Genomic DNA, 21,405 nt, shown 5'->3' with positions numbered 1-21,405 from the left:
TCCTTAATGTATGGGAACCCACAGATCTCAAACCTACGACTCAGAATCGGGCTACACTAGGCATGATGTTGGCTAAGCGAAATAGTGCTCAATGCTGGGGATCCCTACAAACTCCTACCCTCCACCAATGGTGTTGAGACATGGACAATGCAATGATAGTCGAGAAACTATTCTATGTCCACAGAGGGTGCCCCAAATAATGGACACGGGTGTGGGTAGGAAGGAATACTTACAGAGGGAATATTTGTGAAACCCCGCACAAAGAGTCATTGTCGGAAATCAGTGAATAATGAGAACCAAAACAGAAAGAAGATGCGGGGTATCGTGAGTCTTGATTGCCCGCTAGCTAGAACCTGCGCAGAACATTCCCTACTGTTCAACTCAGTCAGTGAACTACCCTATATCTTTCTGGAACATTATGTATGCACCGTCAAATCCTACAGTACTGTATTCAATTATTTTTGTTATTCAAAAATGTCAATAAAAACGTTTTATTAGAAAAAGGGAAGTGTGATACCAACATATCAGGTAATTATAACCATCAGTCCATTTAGTTTGAGGGATCCATTGGCTGCAGTACTAATTTTGATTGGAGTCAATTCAATACCTTCTCTTAAGCAGGCCTCTTGCTGCATGCTCTGACTATGACACGTGTACTCTTCTATTCCATCAGTGATGTAATGGATGTGTATTCGCTCCTATGTTAATCTTGATAACTTTGACTTCATGATATAATATGATATGAGGGGTATTTATAAAGTGCACAGCTACTCAGAAGAATTTCCTGGTGCTAGAGAACCTCAGAACTAGACTGCTGCTGTCCCTAAAGAGAGGTAAACTTAAGGTAGGTGTCGGAAGAGCCAGGTTTTAGGCAACTTCCTAAAAGTAAGTAGGTCAGTCACCTGTCTGAGTGTCACCGGCAGGAGGTTCCAGACTCGGCCTAACTGAACTTGGAAGGAGCGACCTCCTTTACGGGTGTGGGAAAACTTAGGGACAAAAGCCAACTGCAATGAGGATGAATTCAAGGTTCTGTCGGGGGCATAGTGTGTGACACTCCTTCTGTGATAGTGTGTGCCCGTACACTGTAGTGATTTTCCTTTCTTCACGGGAAGCAAGTGCAAAGCTTTCAGTGGAGGAGATATCTGAGTCCTAGGTTTAAGCAGGAGGACCGGCATGTCGGCTGTATTCCGAAACCACCTGTAATCTGTTCAATAAGTACTCCTGGAGGCCTAGATAGAAGGCATTAACATAGTCCAGCCTTGAGACAATAGGAGCTTGGACAACCGTCTTCCTGTGGGCAAGAGGGGAAGAAACTTCTGGAGCATCCACAGGAGGCCAAAACAAGATCCTGTGACTGACTGGATTTGGGATTTTATGGACAGAGTATCATCCAGCTTGACACCCAGGTTCTTAGCCATACTAACCGAGGCGAGGAGAGGCAAAATATCCCATGGTCACCATTGTTTCCACTCATCAAAAGATGGAGAGCCGCAGAAAATGACCTCCGATTTCTCTGGGTTGCATTTAAGCTGGTTCTCTCTGAGCAATGCGAAAACCCCAGGCAGGCACTGACTGATTTTCTCCTCTGCAAAGTCCTCACTCTTGTCACAGGTGAACAGAAGTTGTGTATCGTCAGCATACGAGATTATTGTCACACCACAAGCTTCTGCCAGGGGAGCTAGGGGAGACATATAAAGGTTGAAAATTGTTGGTCTCAAAATTGAGCCCTGAAGGACACCCACCTTCATAGAAGAAATGGGAGTGGAAAAAGGGGGAGACCAGACCTCTTGGTATCTATCCTCCAAAATGGAAAAGCACTTAAGAACCGTGCCAATCAGGCCGCACTTCTGCAATCTGTGCAGGAGTTGGTAATGTTGCACAGTGTCGAAAGCTGCAGAGAGGTCCGGCAGAATGAACATCGTTTTACCCTCTTTATCCAATTTCTCCTCGATGGACATGTTCTTTCATTTATAGCGCTTAGAAACGTTGGTGCTGCCATACTTTTCCATTGATCAGAATAGACTTGTGGAGACCTTCACTGTAAGTCAGGGTTTTATCAATGCCTTCTGCAGTCACATTTTGAACGTCTCTCCCAAATGTCCATCCACTGAAGTACACCTGCACTATTCTGTAGAGCGCTGAACCCACTGTACCTCCAAACAAGCCAGTAGATTTCAGAGTGCGTACTTTACTTCAAACACTGTTACAGCAGAGAACTCCCTAGTACGGACATCCTGTCCTCCGAAATATAAATCCCTTCAGATATAATGGGGTTTATACTTCAGTGGATGGGATATCCGTCACCATTGTGACAAAGCAACCTGCCTGCCAAGATCAAAATCTAGCCCTATGTCTTAAATGAAAAATTACTTCTTCCACAGATTAAGGGTGACTTAATTTAGTTTTATATACTTTAAGAAATGGTTCAGCTTAGTATAAAGATGAGTGTCACATGTCCCAGCCATTGTGCTTCCGCAAAACTGAACCATAAACATACTGGATTATTTCATGAATACCCTTTCAGATCCTATGGCTTTTTAGCAAATGTACATGAAGATTGGGCCACAAAATGCACTGTTAAGCCCCACATTTTCAAAATATTCGTAGATTAGACCCAACCAGAAGTCTCATGAGGAAAGCAAACTCATTAGCTTCGCTCGTTCACTTCAATCAGTTTTGGGCATTTCCCATGCCAACAGCGGGAGGTGCCACTGGGAAATGTGTGCAGCAGCTCCTTCAGAAAAATGTCGGTACCTTCACTGTTTATTTTACAAATTAAAAACACTCACTCCCCTTAGTGACTGTAGATCTTCATGTCTCTAAATGCAAGGCTTCCTCATTGCTATTATGCAAACCGCCTCCTTCCTGGTTGCTGAGTCCATATTAATGCACTTCATTTTATGGAAATTATCATGGAAACCATGACTGCACCAGCTGATTACTTCTCTCATGCCAAAAGCATGCTATAAGTACCTAACATGGATTCATCATGATTAATTTGTTCTATGCATGTTAGAATAACTATTTCCTTAAGGAGATTGGATGTGTTTAGTTTCATAAAGTTATAATGGGTAATGAACATTTTACTTACCCTTAGGAGTCATCCTTGTTATCATACCATCACTTTCTACATAATTGTATTTCCTTTACACTAACAGGAAGTGTGGGAGGAAGGAGGGTCCTTTAGTACTATGTCACGCTGTTTGTGTAGACATAGAAGAAAGATTAAGCAGTGTCTGTCAGAGGCAGAAGAAGCCTCATGCTGAGAATATTTAAAAGAGGAGACCTCTTAAGGTTAATAAAGATTACCGGTAAGTAAAATATTTTTACCCCCGAGTAGTCCTCCTTGTTATAGTCTTCACTACTTGAGGATATACCCAAGCAAGATTTAAATGGACACAGTTACATGCTGCTGAAATCTTTTTTGCACCTTCATTGCAGTGCAGTTTTTTTTAACAGGAAACCCTAAATTATAGGTCACATTCGCAAACAAGTCCAATTTATAAAGAGTGAGAAATGTTTGGGAGTTCATGCAAGTTGCAGCACAAAATATTTCCTGAAGGGAGACTTTAAAAATCTGTTTCTGCATATACTGTAACAAAGTAAGGTATTGTGTGCACAGAGTCCATTGATAAACATCCATTTGTACACGGTAATTACACCGCATACCATTGCTACGCAAGCATTACAAGGCATGCGCTATAATAACGTGTAGCCATTTCTACCCAAGTTATTACATCGCATGCGCTATAACAACGCAAGCATTGTAATGCGCACACATCGTTGTGAGGAATTGACGTGCAACGATCATGGCCCCTCCGATGATGCAGAAAGGAGAACAGAGGACACAAGAAGAGAGAGGAAAAAGGGGCTGTTTTTAAGGGTTTAGGGTAGGGGGGTCGTGCAGGGGGTAGTCTTTTAGGATTAAGGGTAGTGTTGTATTTGAGGTGTAGTGTTTTGGGGTTTAGGGTAGTGTTGGGGGGTCATGCAGGGTATTGTTGTAGTGTAGGGACAGGACTGGGTCGGGGGAGGGTTGTGAAGGGGGTAGTGTTTTAGGGTTTAGGGTAGTGTTGTAGTGTTAGTGTAGTGTACCATAGTGTTTTAGGGTTTAGGGTAGTGTCAGGGGGTCGTGCAGGGGAGTGTTTAGTTGTAGGGACATGACTGAGGGTTGGGGGAGGGTTGTGCAGGAGGTAGTGTTTCAGTGTGTAGGGTTGCGTTGTGGTGTGTTGTTGGTGTAGTGTAGGATAGTGATTTAGGGTTTAGGGTAGTGTTGGGGTGTCATGCAGGGTAGTGTTTGGGTGTAGGGACAGGCCTGGGGTTAGGGGAGGGTTGTGCAGGGTGTAGTGTTTTAGGTTTTACGGTAGTGTTTTGGTGTTGTGTAGTCTGGGGTAGTGGTTTAGGGTGGTGTTGGGGGTCATGAAGGATAGCGTTTGGGAGTAGGGACAGGACTGGGGTTGGGGCAGGGTTGTGCTGGGGGAAGTGATTTAGGGTTTAGGGTAATGTAGTGGTGTTTGAGTAGTGTAGAGGAGTGTAGTGTTTGGGTGTTTGGGTAGGGTTTTAGAGTTTATGTGTAGGGTAGTTTATTTGTATTTAGTATTTAGTGTAGTGTTGGGGTAAATGTCTGTTTTTAGTTTGCATACATTAACACTTGCAATGTAAAGGTATGCAAACTAAAAACGTGCATAGTAATGGTATTTGCTAAGTAAAATCATCGTAGTAAAATGCTGCTAAGTAATGGTATGCAAAATAACGAGTCATATTTGAGTCCACTGGGTCCCGTGAGGTATAGCAGAGGCTAAAGTAGATAATACCTTACTCTCTTTTGTGTTAGTGTGGTTGAGCAGACAGGAATATCAGAGGGTAATGTTATGCATTTGTTGTACACACTCAGGCAAGAGATTATGTCACACACTCAAAGACTGAATCCAGGCCAATTGTTTGTATGAAAAGTTGCTACTTTGCTATTTTTAATACTAGAACCAAGAGTTGCTCAGTAGCAGGTATTTAATACATTCAGTATGATGCTACTTAAATACAGTGGGTACCTGTTTGGTAGGAGCATTCAAATTACTTTGTAGTGAAGAAAATTGGTGGTAAGCTCTTCAGAATACTTATAATTCCTAAAGGTTACTTTTTAGTTACTTTTCAGTTACTTGTCTATGTTTGCACAAAACAAACTAATCACACAGTTTGGACATTGTAGTACATTGGGCAGCATGTTAACTCATTTGAAGACTACGTTACTTTTGCAGCAGTACAATAATGGATCAATACAACAACTTTCAGAGAAAACCCCACCATACAATACCATGGAGAAACACCAAGTGTTAGGTTTATAGGTAAGTAAATGGTTTTGGTAACCGAGTTTTGGGGATAGAACCAAGGTGTAAAGTTCAGGTTAGCACACAAGGTGCCCCACCAGTGGCACAAGGGGGGCCAGTTGCAGGGTGAAGGGTGCCGATGTTAGCCAATGGAGTTAGGGGGCACCTCGGTTGGGGACTGCTTATGGGCTGGCCACTTGGTCTTGGGAGGCAAGCTCCTGGGGTTAAGGTGTGGGTAAAAGCACCAAGACTATACCACCCGTGGTACAGGGGTGGCTGGGCACAGGGTGCTCAGAATGTGTTGGGAGCCCAATGCTCTCCTATGTGGGTTGTTGTCTTTGGATTTCAGCTGCAGGCTCAATCCGGGAAGTCTTCCAGGAAGAACCAACATCTGGGCAGGTAAGTAGAGATGTCCCCTTGATGTGACGACAATTAAGGATAGAGTCACCAGGATGCAGAGTTGGAAACTTCAGGGGTGCCTTTCGACTTTTAGAATCTGCTTATCGGTCCGTCCGTGGTGGAAGAGTGTCATCGTGAAAAGGCTGCAGGTGTTGACACGGAACCTTGGAGTTGGCACCCCTTGATACTTTGGAGGTCAGAACCGCTGGTGGACCACTTAAGGATGGATAGACCCTCAGGACTTGGGTCATGAGGGCTACGACTTCCACCCCAGGGGTCCAGAATCTTGTATTGTGGTGGCAGGCTGGTGTTCACCAGTCAGGAATCTACCAGTGGCTGGTTTGGTTCAGGGTTCCCCTCTAGAAGCAACCCCTGAGTATATAGAATGATAAATCTTGCACCGGAATTAGTGCAGGCATATAGTGTTTCCTGAGGCCATAAGATTGTAAGACATCCACCCCAAGCCTCTGAACAAAAGGTCCTCATGTGAGACATGAAGCAGAAGAGCATTGATCAGGGATGCAAACAAATCCAGTGATGGACGACCCATCTTGGCTACCACAAACTGCAAATGCCTGCAAACTGAGATGGGAGTCAATGGAGGAGGCAATATTCAGACTTATACTCTCTTCCTGAACATTGACCACCTCAGGATGTACATTGCCTTTAGAGGGAATATGATCTTCTCTGGCCAATCCAGAACTTCTGACACTAGCAGAACTAAGAACTGATACTGTTTGCCCCTGCCTGTTGATATACTAATTCACAACCTGATTGCCTGTTTTGATCAAGATCACTTTTTCCAGCTAAACAGAATGTCAAATGGCAAAGTGCTCTCCCTATGATAGCCACCTCCCTCAAATTCAAAGAATGGATGTACTCTGTGCCTGACCAACTTCCCTGCTCCTTCTGGTTACCAGAGTTTCAACCCATCCCCACTGACTGGCATCAATTGTGAGTACCATTTGAAGGATATCCAAAATGTGTACCCCGATCCGAGATTGGAGGGGACCACTGAAGTTTTTCGACTATGAGAGGCAAAACCAGGGTCAATTGGTCATGGTCAATAAAGTCCAGAGACCAATGGTGAAGGACATGATGATTCAAGGGTTTCAGATTAATCTGAACAAGGAGCCATTGCTGTGCAGAAAGCCATCAAATCATGTACACTCACCCAATCACAGAGTGATGCAGATGGTAATTGTAACAAATGACAAAGGATGGTTTGAAGGCACATTCAAGTTAAACCCCAAGGAGAGCAGTGTTGTGCATTGTTCGAGGATGCTGCAGTGAGTCTTAGAAAGAGACAATGCTACAATCAACCAGTCACCAAGATTTGGATAGATATGCATGCCATGTAAATAAAAATGGGCCACAATTGGAACAACAATTTTGTGAAGACTCTGGTTGAAAAGAAAAGGTTGAATGGCAGAGCCGTGAACTGTTAATGGACATTATCCACCGCAAAACAAAGAAGCTGTTGGCATTCAGAATGCACCAAGATGTGAAAATAAGCATCCTCCAAATCTTTTTTTTTTAAATTTCATTGGCAGTTTTAATTTGATATCACATAGCCTCAACCCTCCCCCACCCCCTTCCACACATAATACAAAATGAAACAAATTGCTTTTCAAATCCTATTGTAACACAAAAATTACATCCATTCAATAAAAGTACAAGACTATTCATCGCATTAAGGACACCACATATATCCATGTGGGACGTTCAGGTAAACCATCTAACATTAAAAAAACGGTGACAAAGGTAACTTGTTTACCATCCGCAATTGAGGACAAGAAAACATTAGCTAAACGATCACACGGCTGGATGGTCCTACATACATACAACAAATCAAAACCCCAGTTTTACCTGAACATGGGATTAAAAATTAACAGCAAGGAAAAATTCCTAAGACTCCGACTGGGGGTCGGCCCCTTTAAACAATTCCTGCCACCTTGGGAGAGAAAGGAAGGAGCCCAGCAGTGTCGTTTATGCAGCAGTGGTGTTGAGGACGCAATTCATGTTATATGCATCTGCAACACGTTAAAAGATATAAGGGTTACCCTGTTAAAGCCAGCATTCACACAGTACGGAGCCAGAACATGTAGACAAGCGCTAATGTTGTGCTTCAACCCTGATCTGGTTCAGCTAAACTGCCGGCTAATTAAATTCCTCAATATAACCGCAAAAAGAATAAAATACGGGAAAGAGCCGCAAAAAGACTAACCTTCACATGAACTGACTGGAACGTGATAAGAATAGCCATACTCAAAATAAATTAGTAATGAGCAAGGCTAATGGAAAGAATGTTTTAATAATTTGTGTTATTTTAATACGACGTAAAACCATTTATTATATCACAATTTTAACGCAAGACATTTTTAACTTTTGTATGCAATAGTTTTAATTAATCAAGCATAATAAAATAAACTTAAAACTTAAAACTTCACATATATCCAGAGTAACGGGGAAAGGTAGAATATTGCAGCAATCATTCTGGTAGCAGACCACACAAACCAGAAGACTGGCCCAGATTACCCCCCAAAGTGACATTTATAACTGAGAACAGGCTCGTAACAGCCCAAACTATTTTTTATAAATTCTTTTAAAATGCCAATTGATTAACCCACTTAGTCAAGCCCTTCCAAATTCTCAGTCCCTTCTTCCTGGCTCGATAGCCCTTTCTTGCATGAACCACCTTTTCCAGGTTATACAATGTTAAAAGTTGAGCCAGCCACTGCTGAAAAGAGGGAGAATTAACATCCAGCCAGGCTGAGGAGACACATAGCTTCAAAATAGTCATGAAGTACAAAGCAGAGCCCCTCCCTCACCTGATCCCACACTGTCTTGTATTCCCTGTAATATTAAAGGAAGAGTTAGGATTACATTCAGAGACAGCTTCTCTCTAAAAAAGTAGTTCATTTCATCAATCACAGGATAAAGAGAGCCACAGTTAGCAAAGATATGCACTATATCTGCCCCATGCAGAGCGCCCCTAGGAAAATGTGTTACTTTACCTTCCCCTCATTTAGCAATGCCGTATGGGATATAGTATAAACAAAAGCAAGTCATGTAAAACTGTACCTGTAGATTTGCGGACATTAACACAGCTTGCGATAATCAAAAAGCTTGATTAAAAACTGTGTAATGCTTAATTTAATTTCTCACCTTACTGTATATTTTTCTAAGTCACCTTTCATAAAAAATTTCAATAGATTAGATAATACCAATTTGGGGGTTTCAGATCAATCAATTTTTCTGTAAAATCACTTTTTAAAAACACTACAGGCCCACCCTTCTTACACTGTAAAATATTTCTAATTTGGATATACTTAAAACATTCCTTTTGGGTATTTTTGAAATAAGACCTGAAGACGAACAAAAAAACCCTAGTTTGTTGATCCTGGCATTAAATCACGTAGTCATATAAGAGTCTCCAAAGCTTTCTGGTGAATTCTTATTTCCATGAAGGGGCGTATAAAATTCAATCTGCCAAAGCCCAATAATCGAGGTGCTGAAGACCAAACCTTAAAGGCAGATTGAAGATTCTTGACAATGCACCCTTTTATAGTACCCAAAGTCAAACTGCTGCCATAGACAACCTCAAGTTCCGGTATCAATTAGCAATTGAAAGGTTGAGGGAGGATCTGACACATATCTGCTGGGGCGATCCTGTAAGACAACCACGCAGTGTAGTAGGGTGGTAGCCCAGTAATATAATTTAAGATTGGGAAAAGTCCACCCCGCCCGCTCTCTAGGGAGTGACGAAAATGTTAAAGATCTGCTTAGCCTCGATTAAGCCCATAGAAATTGTGAGTAGCTGCCATTGAATTTCTTGAATCACTGATTATAAAATTCTAGTGGGATAGCTCTCATTAAATACAAACTTTTAGGGAAGAAGATCATCTTGATAATATTACATCAGCCCAACAGGGATATATGTAAATTGTTCAGCCTACCCAATGATTGTTTAGTTTTATCTGCCAGAGAAGATACATTTTTTTCCATTAATAATCTCATGTAAGTTAGCCGTTATCGTAACACCCAGATACAATTCACTTTTAACCACTCTAATGTCTGCCAGGGAGATATTCCATTGATAATAATTTTAGTTTTTTCCTAGTTTAAAGAATACCCTGAAATAAATCCAAAGATCCAAGCCTCTTCCTCAACTGCCCTAATAGACAGTTCTGTATATGGGTTAACCAGAGCGATAATGTCTGCATAGGTTAAGACTTTGGTATCATGCCCTTGCATATAAACAGGGGGGATAATTATATTCCTTTCTAATCTCCTTATAAAGGGGTCAATATACAGCATGAATACCAGAGGGAAGCATGGACATCCTTACCATGTCCCCCTCAAGTTTTTAAATTGCTGAGTACTTTACCCATTAATGTATACACTGGCAGCTGGTTCAACATACAGTGCTTTGACTGCCTGCATAATAGCTGGCCCTATCCCCTTTACACGGAAACCCAGAGAAAATGCCTAGAGACCATAATGAATGCTTTTTCAGCATCAAGCATGTTCATGCCATAGGGTCCCCTGACACTTGCCCAACATCCAAAAGAGAAATAATCCTTCTAATATGATCTATCATACCTCTCCCAGGGATGAATATATGTAGCCATTGGGAAACTATCCTATGGATCACTTCAGATAAGCAAGTAGCTAAGACTTTTGAATACATTTTCAAGTACCTGCTGATTAAAGTGATTGGATGGTAGGAACCAAGCTCTTGAATTAGTTTATTTTTTTTGTGGAAACTATAAGTATAGCCACGGCCCATGACCTAGGGGAATCTGCCCCTTTCAGAATTTGCTTGAACAAGATTATAATAGGGTCCTTGGGTTGATCTGCGAATATTTGACAGAAACGAAGTGGGTATTGAATCTGTACCGACAGCCTTCCTATCGGGTAAGCTAGACTTAGCTAAGAGGATCTCATCCCAGGACAGAGGACTGTCAAGAAGCTCTTGCTCTTCCCTGGTCATGTGTATCAGCAGGGTAGAATCTAAATATTTAAAATGTTAATCCTGTATCAGGTGCGCCTCCCTCTCAGGTCCCTCAGAGCATAATACTTGGCAGTAATTCTGTAAGGGAGCCCGAATGTTTACCAATCCGTGTACTGGGACCCTAATTATACAGACTTCATCATGTATAAATTCCTGTCTGGTTCTCATTGCTAAGCGGTGTCTTATGTTTTCACTACATTCATAAGCTTGTTCCTGTGAGCAGCTAATTTCGTTTCTTATTTTTTTGCAAGAATTTCCCCAATTGCGACCTTGGGAGACACCACCACCATTTGAGCTTCCCCTACCTCAGTCCTTTGCTTTAGTGCTGTAACTGGATTTTCTTCTGCCCAAGCCAGGTTCAGCTGATAGTCCTGTATAAAGTGGTTCTCATCTTTTACTAGCTTCAGAAAAAAATGTATAGTTTCCCCCGATTTCAGGGTATGCAAACAACTCCTAATGGGGCACTACCCATGTTTCTTCTAAAACATTCAGGAATCCACTCTTTTATATGTTCTTGGAATTCATCGTTGTACAACAGACTCTCTCAAATCTCAAGGGAGAAACCTTGTTTGTAAACCCCACCCCCTGAATTAAAAAAAATAAGGGTTATGGTTAGATAGAAATCTAGAATCATTTTCAGTCTGACCTTCCTATACTGGATATAAGATCAAAAATAATCTAATATTGTATGAGATTGATGTGGGCCAGAATAAAAAGTAAACCCATGTTCCAACAGCTTTAATCTAGACCAAACATCCCTAAGCCCATGTATCCAGCATAAGTTCTCTAAGGATTGGAATACTTTCAGTTTTCTAACTGTGTATCTCTGGAACATGACTCAATTGCCGTATAGATTAATATTCAAATCCCCACACACTATAATTGGCAAGCACCAATGTGCCAAGTCATTGGATAACCAATCAAATAATTCAAGGTCATTGATTATACTGCCATAGATGGAACATAAAGTACAAGTAGTTTCAAGTGAAGACCAACATCCCACAATAACTCATCGTACATGCAAGTCCTCCCATGTTTGATTGAATTGCAGCATAATATGAGCAGCTAAAATTACAACCCCACAGGTATGTACCTCTTATGTTGTCCCCCTGATTAGTCTGCTGCCTAAATTCCTTAGCAAACCCTTCCATGCCTCCCCTATATTGGTTTCTGGTAGACAAGTAAAGTCTGCATATAACAGTTATAGCCCATGAGAAGCTCTTTGCCTTTCTCTACATTTGTTTAGCCCACAAATTTCAGCGTAGCGATCCGCATTTTCTCCGTTCCTTACACCATAACAGCCAAGTTCCCTTCATCTCCAAATCATTTCTATTTTTTAAACAGGTTTCAAGCCTGTGGATTAAAAAGAAAAGCAACAGCAAAAAATAAATGAATCCCCAAATGAGAAACATTCTCAGTGTGAGGTAAAAAAAAAAACAACCGTCTTCCCCACCCCCCAACAACCGAGGAATAAGGCAAAGCCTGAATGGTGAATGCTTGACCAACTACCCCACCACACATTCCACCCATGCCAAAGACAAGAAAAAAGGAAATAACTTCCAACTGCCACAGTTTAATTTCCATTTAACTGACACTATTCTATCCCATTGTCGAAAATGCCAGTACTTAGGGGTAATTAGCTTTGGTAAACTGTACTACATCTTTCCTGATTTAGCTCCTTTAAAAATTATTGGGCTTGAATTTCAGAAATGAAGCTACAGTTTTCCCATTATCAACATTTTTTAGTCTAGCAGGGTTCTGTAGGTAAACCTCAGCACCAACTATCTGAAAGGGTGCAAACAATTTCTGAAGGCACCATCTTCACTCGGGGGTGCATGTGCAAAATTGGGTTTGACAAAAAAAGACACACCCTCATGACATTTCTTAGTATTTGGATGAGCTTGGTCATAAAAAAATTGCCTCAGCAAAAAATTGCCAAAATACACCAGCATTGCTCTAGGTCTCACTGCTTCATTCATTGGGCGCTTCTACAAAATTAGGGGACCCGTAAAGCCTGTTGAATTTCCAGGTCCCAGTCCCATTTAATCTCATCAGGGAATGCACCTTTTAAAAGGTTTACCATGAATAGTCTGCTGTTGCCCCCTCCACTCCTTCCAGGATCCCAAGAAATCACAAATTGTTCCTCTGTTGCTGATTCTCTTGATCTTCCAGCTTTGACATGACATTGGACACGAGGGTCCCTTGAGAGGTCCTTTGAGTTTTCAGAGAGCTGACCTCGGTCTAAAGGTTCTCAGTCTGGCCTTCCACCATTGTTACTCAGTCTGCGATCTCTGCACAAATTATTGAGGCAACTCTCACCCAACAGCTTTTATTTTGGGTTCCCCCCTGCATTTGTGTAATAGAATAAAAATGGTAGTGAGGGACGGTTGCCCAGGCTCACGAGGTACATTAACGGGTCCAATACTCAGAGTCCCAACATCATTTTGGTCATGATAACGATGATCTCCGTCAGAATAAGTAAGTTGATTGGCCGAATAGTCCCATTTCAGTTGCTGGCTATTCCTCCTCCTGTTCTCTTTTTTCTTTCTTGGAGAGAATTTCTTTTATTGTATCAGCAGCTGATCAGCAGCTGATCAGCAGTTGAAATACTGCTGTTTGTATCAGACACTCCATCATCACTTAAACAAATATTGCATTGATTAAAAGAATCAGATGTGTCTGTTAGTGAAAAAAGTATCTCCCCAGGCATCGCAGGAGAAAAAACCCTCTTTGCTGCCGACCCTCAGAATGGAGCCTGGAACTGACAGCAGGGCTAATTGAATTTGTAGTGCATATATAAATTTTTCCCTCCTCTGCTCCCTGAAAAGAGTCCTGTGGTAGAAGATCACTGAGTATAGATTTGGTAGTAATTTTAGGACCATCCTGCACCCGGGAAAAACCTTTACAACACAATCATTACATCGCAATACATCATCAACGCAGATGTTATATCGCAACATCCTTTACAACACATGTCACTACAACGCATCTATTACATTGCATGTCACTACAATGCATTACACTACAATGCATGTCACTACAACGCAGGCATTACATCGCATGTCATTACAATGCATACTATAATGCATAGTACCCCTCCACTATCCAACACTTACCCTACTGTTGCCTCCCCTGGAGTTAGAATTGCTATCTTTACCCCTACACTATCCAACACTTACATTAAAGGCAATGTAATGGTATGTGTTGTAAAGGTATAATGCAATGTAATGGAATGCATTGTACATGTTGTTTTAAAAAATTTGTTGGCGTGGTATGCGTTGTAAATGTATGTGTTGTAAAGGATGTTGTGATTAACACCTGTGTTGTAAAGGCATGCATTGTAAATGTATGCATTGTAACATCATACATTCTCCTGCACCACACTCAAAGGCCCTTGCCTCTGAGAGACTTTCAGTGCCGGTACAAAAGAAACTCAGAATTTGCCCTTTGAACAAAGTTGTTACAATTATTCCCTGGCATTTCCAGAGTCCTGCTTAAAGAGTCTGTAATCTCACTACAAACCACATCCTCCGGGGGATCACCTTGAGGGTACACTATGTGGAAGGACACAAACAAACTTGCATTAGAGGGCTGCAAAGACCCACCTTCTAATTGCACTGTGCCGTGAGTTATCGGCAGGGATGTTTTCTTCCCCTCGATTTCCCACTTGCCCTTGCTAGAACCTTCTTGTTCTTTGCTTTTCTTGGAGAGTTTGGGTAGCACCTCAGAACATTCCTACAGCGGCCACAACACCAGAGGCCAGATAACCCATTGCACACATCTTCGGATTCTTCAACCCACCGCCCGTTATGACCTCCGGGGCACAAGCTCTTGAAGACTCTTGAAGAGAATCTGCCATGGATAAACAGCTAAACTAGCCACGCAGCGTCAGTGACAATCCAATAGGATAATTTGAAGGGATTAAACCACAACAGCTTCCACTTGGCGAGGAGGGGTTTGGGTCACCGAAACCAAGCTGCAAAGCTCAGTCCAGGGACAATCAAGCTCCACAATACCGAGGCATGGAAGGAGCGGTGAGCTGAGCAGGAGATTAGTCAGATGCCATCTTTGCTCCCAGCATCCTGAAAATTTAATGGCATTAAATAATCTCTTTAGGAAATCAAAGAGATTATCTGCTGATGTGTTGCAATCTTGAAGGATATCTTGAGAATGTCCACAAAAGAATAACTTTTTAAATCTGCTGTTTAACACACAAATCTCTGAACAGCAAAGGACCAAGTTATATTTCCATAAATCTTACACCTTACCAGCCAGGCAGAACCATACGATCTACTGACAAATCTCTCCTTATAGGCCTTCAGCTCAGGAAATCCCATTCAGGAGGTATATCCTTCTGATACCTTGCCCTTTGTATTGGAGCCAGCTACCCACACACATATAGAAATGTACTGATCACCTTAACTTTAGAAAACATCCGAGGACTGGGTTGTTTGTGGTCTAAGTGCACCAACTTTGCCTGAGTCCTGTGCTGCACCGAGAAACCCCACCTGGGGTGGTTTGTGCATGGTATACGTTAAATTAGCATAACATAACATATCTTTTGAAATCTTCCAGCTCGAACACTGGCCAAAACCTTTGCTTCTGTTTTTAGTACAAGATGCAGTATGAAAAAAACAAATAGATTGTTCTGCTGGAGGAACTGGCACAATAGCACCCTTATGAAGGAGATTTGAAACCCCTTCCTAGAGAGCTACTTATTTCCACATATCCTTTGGTACCGGGGTTGAATGGAAATGTATCATTGGGGGATGGGAATGAAATTCTATTTTGTATCCTTATTGTACAATGTGCATAACCCATTTGTCTGTGACATAGAGCTTCCACAGAGGAAACCATGGATTATTCTTCTGCCCACCATAAACAATTGACTGTCATTTATGCTGCTGATGGGATTGCTGTTACTGCAACAACTGGCATGAGAATTATGCACCTGTGGCTGCTCCCCATTCTTGAACCCAGCCTCGGAAAGGCTGTTTAAAGACAGTGCCTGTGCATAATGCTCCTGAATAAAGCATTTTTTAACTTTAAAAGGATGGAAAGATTGTAAGACCGTTTTCTCCTCTGCAGTTTTTTTAACTAACTCACCCAGTTGAGAGAAAATACATCTGTCCCCTGTGAAAGGCAAACAAAGAATCAGCACCTTCTGAGCTTGCTCTAACTTTTATTATTTAAACCAAAAATGGCGATGACCTTCAATCGATGCATCCACAAAAATAGCAGATCACTGGAAATCAAAGGAGACAGCCAATAAAAACTTTGCCAAAATCCCCATATTTGCCATCATCCCGCTTCTGTGCCTGCACACATTCATGTATGAGCTGGAAGTCTTTGAACATTGTCTGTGAGAAATATGCCACATTAGTGGTGGCCCATAGGGCCTAACTGGATGCTGCGTATAACCTTTTGAGCGTAGCCTCTACTTTCTTATCCAATGGATCAGACAAAGATGCTTCTTCAGATGCCAAGGAAGAGGGGTTTTCCATACTTGTTGATACCGTATTGAATGTAGGTTTTTGAGGAAACTTCTCTTCAAATGAATGTAATGAATATATATGGACCAGAAAATACGGAAAGCTACTTTTATCTATGTCTTTACATTATTTTAAATAGAGAGATTCAATACCTCTATATACTGGCAGATCCCCTACCTCTAGAGCTTTATATTTTGCAACAAACTCCTCATTCCACACCTCCTTTTGCTCAAAACCCATCATAGCCCTGACATGTTGGAACAGGTGCACAGTCAAAATATCGACTTCAAAATATCGACTGGACATAATATCGAGTTTTAAATATCGACTGGACAAAATATCAACTGGACAGAATATAGACGGCAAAAATATTGTTTTTAAGGTAAGTAACGTAATATCGACTGTTAGAAATATAGACAGTTAAAATATTAAAGTATATAATATAGGTTATTAAAATTATCTAATTTTTAATAATATTGAATTTTTATAGTGTGTTTTATGTTATTATATGTGTGAAAAGTGTGTATTTATGTTATAAATAATAATAATTAATGAAATTTGTATGTTTTAATTTTTGCGTTATTTAATTCTGCAGCGGGTTGTGGGTTTATAGGGGAATAGGGTGGGAAGTAATTTAATAATAATTAATTAAATATGTAAATTAATTTATTGTTATACATTTTTAATTATTTGTTAATTCATTTTTATTTGGTAATTAATTAAAATTTAATTGGCAATTAATTTAAATGAATTGATTAATAGTTAATTATGTTAATTTTTCTAATTTATTTTCTGTAGCGGGTTGTGGGTTTATAGGGGAATTGGGTAGGAAGTAATTTAATAATAATTAATTAAATATGTAAATATATTTATTGTTATACATTTTTAATTATTTGTTCATTAATTTTTATTTGGCAATTAATTAAAATTTAATTGCCAATTAATTTAAATTAATTAATTAATTGTTAATTATGTTAATTTTTCTAAAAAAAAATCTGTAGTGGGTTGTGGATTTATAGGGGAATTGGGTGGGAAGTAATGTATTTATAATTAATTAAATATGTCAACATATTTATTGGTATTGTTGTAGAATTAATTGTTAATTATTTATTTTATGGGTAATTAATTTAATTAGAATGGCTAATTAAATTTAATTTGTAATTTTAATTGATTAATTATTATATTATATTAAATTCGTAATTACTTTTAATTAATTGTTACCCTACGCTATCCAACGCTTTCCCTACTGTTGTACCCACTGAGTGGGAATAGTAATTTTTACCTCTACGCTATCAAATGCTTTCCCCACTGCTGCACTCTTTGGAGTGGGAATAGTAATTTAAACCCGTACGCTATCCAACGCTTTCCCTACTGTTGCACTCTTTGGAGTGGAAATGGTAATTTTTACCCCTACGCTATCTAACACTTTCCCTACTGTTGCAGTCACTGGAGTGGGAATAGAAATTTTAACCCTTACGCTATCCAACGCTTTCCTGACTGTTGCACCCAATGGAGTGGGAATAGTAATTTTTACCCCTACGCTATCCAACACTTTCCCTACTGTTGCACCCACTGGAGTGGGAATAGTAATTTTTACCCATACGCTATCCAACGCTTTCTCTACTGTTGCACCCACTGGAGTGGGAATAGTAATTTTTACCTCTACGCTATCCAATGATTTCCCTACTGCTGCTTTCTTTGGAGTGGGAATAGTAATTTAAACCCCTGCGCTATCCATTGCTTTCCCTACTGTTGCACTCTTTGTAGTGGGAATAGTAATTTTTACCCCTATGCTATCCAACACTTTCCTACTGTTGCACTCACTGGAGTGGGAATAGTAATTGTTACCCCTACGCTATCCAACGCTTTCCCTACTGTTGCACCCACTGGAGTGGGAATAGTAATTTTTACCCCTACGCTATCCAACGCTTTCCCTACTGTTGCACCCACTGGAGTGGGAATAGTAATTTTTACCCCTACGATATCCAACGCTTTCCCTACTGTTGCACCCACTGGAGTGGGAATAGTAATTTTTACCTCCACGCTATCCAATGTTTTCCCTACTGTTGCACTCTTTGGAGTGGGAATAGTAATTTAAACCCCCTACGCTATCCAACGCTTTCCCTACTGTTGCACTCTTTGGAGTGGGAATAGTAATTTAAACCCTTACGCTATCCAACGCTTTCCCTACTGTTGCACCCACTGGAGTGGGAATAGTATTTTTTACCCCTACGCTATCCAACGCTTTCCCTACTGTTGCACTCTTTGGAGTGAGAATAGTAATTTTAACCCCAACGCTATCCAACGCTTTCCCTACTGTTGCACCCACTGGAGTGGGAATAGTAATTTTTACCCTTACGCTATCCAACGATTTACCTACTGTTGCACACACTGGAGTAGGAATAGTATTTTTTACCCCTACTCTATCCAACGCTTTCCCTACTGTTGCACCCACTGGAGTGGGAATAGTATTTTTTTACATTTTATAACTTTAATTAAATATTTAAATATTATATTTTAATTTAAGTCTTTGTAAGTATATTTTAGTAAATAATTTTAAATGTTAATTTAATTTAACACTGTTTTTAATAAAGTCGATATTTTTTACATCTATATTTTGGTAAACGATATTTTGTACTCGATATTTTTGTACTTACCTGTTTGTACATACAAACTCTATATTTTGGGTAGTCGATATTTTGGCAGCCGATATTATTTCAGTGATCCGTTGGAACATATTCTGAAAATGGACGCCCAGGACATTTCTCCCAATCTCTGTTGATTCAGGGTCATCCTCGTTGTCCCTTAACATGATTTGCTGGCTTTCTGCAGGTTGTGATAAAGCTGAGGCAACAGCATCAAATAAGGTCTGAAGATCAGTCTTAGTGACTGATATAATCTCCTCAGCAGCTACATACACCGCTGACGTGCCTCGTTGCTCATCCTGGATTGCAGAATCATCACGCTCATCAGCAACTTCGTGTTTATACGATGCAACCTAACACATCATATTTGTCTAGTGAGAATGGGAGCCACATTTCCTGTACAGATCTACTTCCCTGCGCACTATCCCGTGAACATTGTGAGAATAGGAGACAGGATTCAGCCAAATCCACTCTCTGTACAGCAGTACATGCTTGACAGCCCCCGCCCCAGCTGGATCACCTGAACAGGATGCATGTATCACTGCAGCAATCCCCCAGCGGCCGCTTGGTGTAGAGCCCACTGTAAGTTAAAATGTGAAATAAAGAAAGAGACTAACTGAAATGAAAAACGCCACCTAGATTTCATGAATCATGCGCTCCTTGTCACAGCCCGGCTGGAGATCTGTAGAGCGATCTTGGAAAGAAGAAAAAAAAGGAAGTGCATGAGGATGCAGGGACCTTTAGTAGTATTGTATTGAATAGAGTATGCAGTTCCTGAATGAAGGAGGCAGTGAAGAGGGAGGAGACTGGGAGGGTTGGTTCCCTAGTCCTATGGTGGAGACGGGGCGTCTCCCAATTTGGGAAATAGGGCCCTCACATACCCAGGCTGGGTGTCATGCTTCACCATAAGGCATGCTCCTCGTCAGGCAGGCGCTCCAATGCCTGACGGGCACCCTATGAGGGGCTCTTTATCAGCTATCGTCAAAAATTTGCTGATGCTAATATCTTAATGAATATCCATTTTGCGTCTTTTCTTTTAGGTTAGTCTACATAATTAAGGTACCTCATTGTTAGGTTTCACTTGTTGGGTACAAAATCGGTGATCTAACCACAGTGTCGATAGAATATAGAGAATTGGTACTGAAGAATTGGCACATAATCATTTTGACACACCAGGAAGGAAAAATGTTGACCACAAATCCATAGCCACTATTGGACATTATTCCTGAAGTGGCAGACACTATCTGGTTTTAACTGGAAACAGTGGGCTTGTCTGATTAAAACTGTTTTTCTTGAGCACTACAGGCTGCCCCTTTTTTATACTCTCCCCCACACTTTCATCACACATTTGCGCATACCCATCTACACCTTTAGGCCCTTTCCCGTACTTCACCAAACGGCTTGCAATAAAAAGATATCTGATAAAGAGCCCCTCAAAGGGTGTATATCAAGCATTGCAGTGCTGGCCTGATGAGGAGCATGCCCTTTGATGAAGCATGACATCCAGTCTTGGGTGTGTGAGGACCCTATTTCCCAAATTTGGATACACCCTGTCTCCACCATGGGACCAGAGAACCAACCCTCCTAGCTTCTTCCCTTTTCACTGCCTTCTTCATTCAGGAACTGCATACTCTATTCAATACAGTTGTTTTGCTGAGGGTACATATGCTGGAACTCTAAACACCTTCAGTCCCTCTCTCTTTCTTTGATACCTTTAGTACTATGTCATACTGTTTGTGTTGACATGAAAGAAAGATTCATTAGTATCTGTTGGACGCAGAGGAAGCCTCCTGCAGTAAATAGGAGGACAATATGGGGGTAACAAGCCTGTCTGTGCCAATAAGAGTGTAAGGCTTCATTATGCCTAGTAAAGGTCTAAAGAGCCAAACATCTAAGACATTAGACAGCTGGTTTCTAATGTATTTAGCAATCATCATTAAAATACTAAGAAGCTAGAAAAGTTTCTAAAACTTTAATGTCAATATTTTCTTTGTTGTTTTGAAAGCTACTATGCGGTACTTATATATGATCCTGTTATGATTTCTTTGCAGACAAGGAGCCAGTGGTGCAAGATGGAAATAATGCAAAACTTCAGAAAAAAACAAAATCAGCACCTATGACAAGATCTACCAACTGAATATGGACTTCATATGCCTTGAAATACCCTAAGCTGTGCCCATTTATTAAACACTGTTCTTTGTGCTGACAACCAGAATTGTTCTTATATTTACTAAGGGTTACATGTGACAATTTATTGGTCGTATCTTTGTGAGTTTCCTGAAGGAAGGATTTTAATATTAGTTAGATTTACATTGACAATATAGCATCAATTCAGTTCAACTGATAGAGAAGAAAAAGGTAAGTGTTGTTTGTGAACTGAAGAGTGGGCGCATGAGTATCTGAGTGGGTATGTGAATGGGCGTATAAGTGTCTGAGAGAGTTTGTGCGTGTGTATATAAATATATGTATGAAAAAATATATTTTTTTATATTCCACCAATAATTGTAATGTTTCCGGGATATTCGCAATAA

The 21,405-nt window shown here is 40.6% G+C and overlaps 1 long non-coding RNA gene across 1 annotated transcript in view; it reads left to right on the top strand.

The window, feature by feature from the left end:
• LOC144819809 (uncharacterized) overlaps positions 1-21,077 on the top strand; it is a 312,201-nt gene extending 291,124 nt beyond the window's left edge. The window contains exon 3 of the long non-coding RNA XR_013607580.1: positions 20,926-21,077. This is a non-coding gene — a long non-coding RNA (uncharacterized LOC144819809). The remainder of the gene's footprint in view (positions 1-20,925) is intronic.
• The last annotated feature ends 328 nt before the right edge of the window (positions 21,078-21,405 follow it).

This window comes from Lissotriton helveticus, chromosome 2_1 (genome assembly GCF_964261635.1).
Source record: "Lissotriton helveticus chromosome 2_1, aLisHel1.1, whole genome shotgun sequence".
Taxonomy (NCBI): Eukaryota; Metazoa; Chordata; class Amphibia; order Caudata; family Salamandridae; genus Lissotriton; species Lissotriton helveticus.
This window is presented reverse-complemented; position numbering and strand designations above follow the sequence as displayed.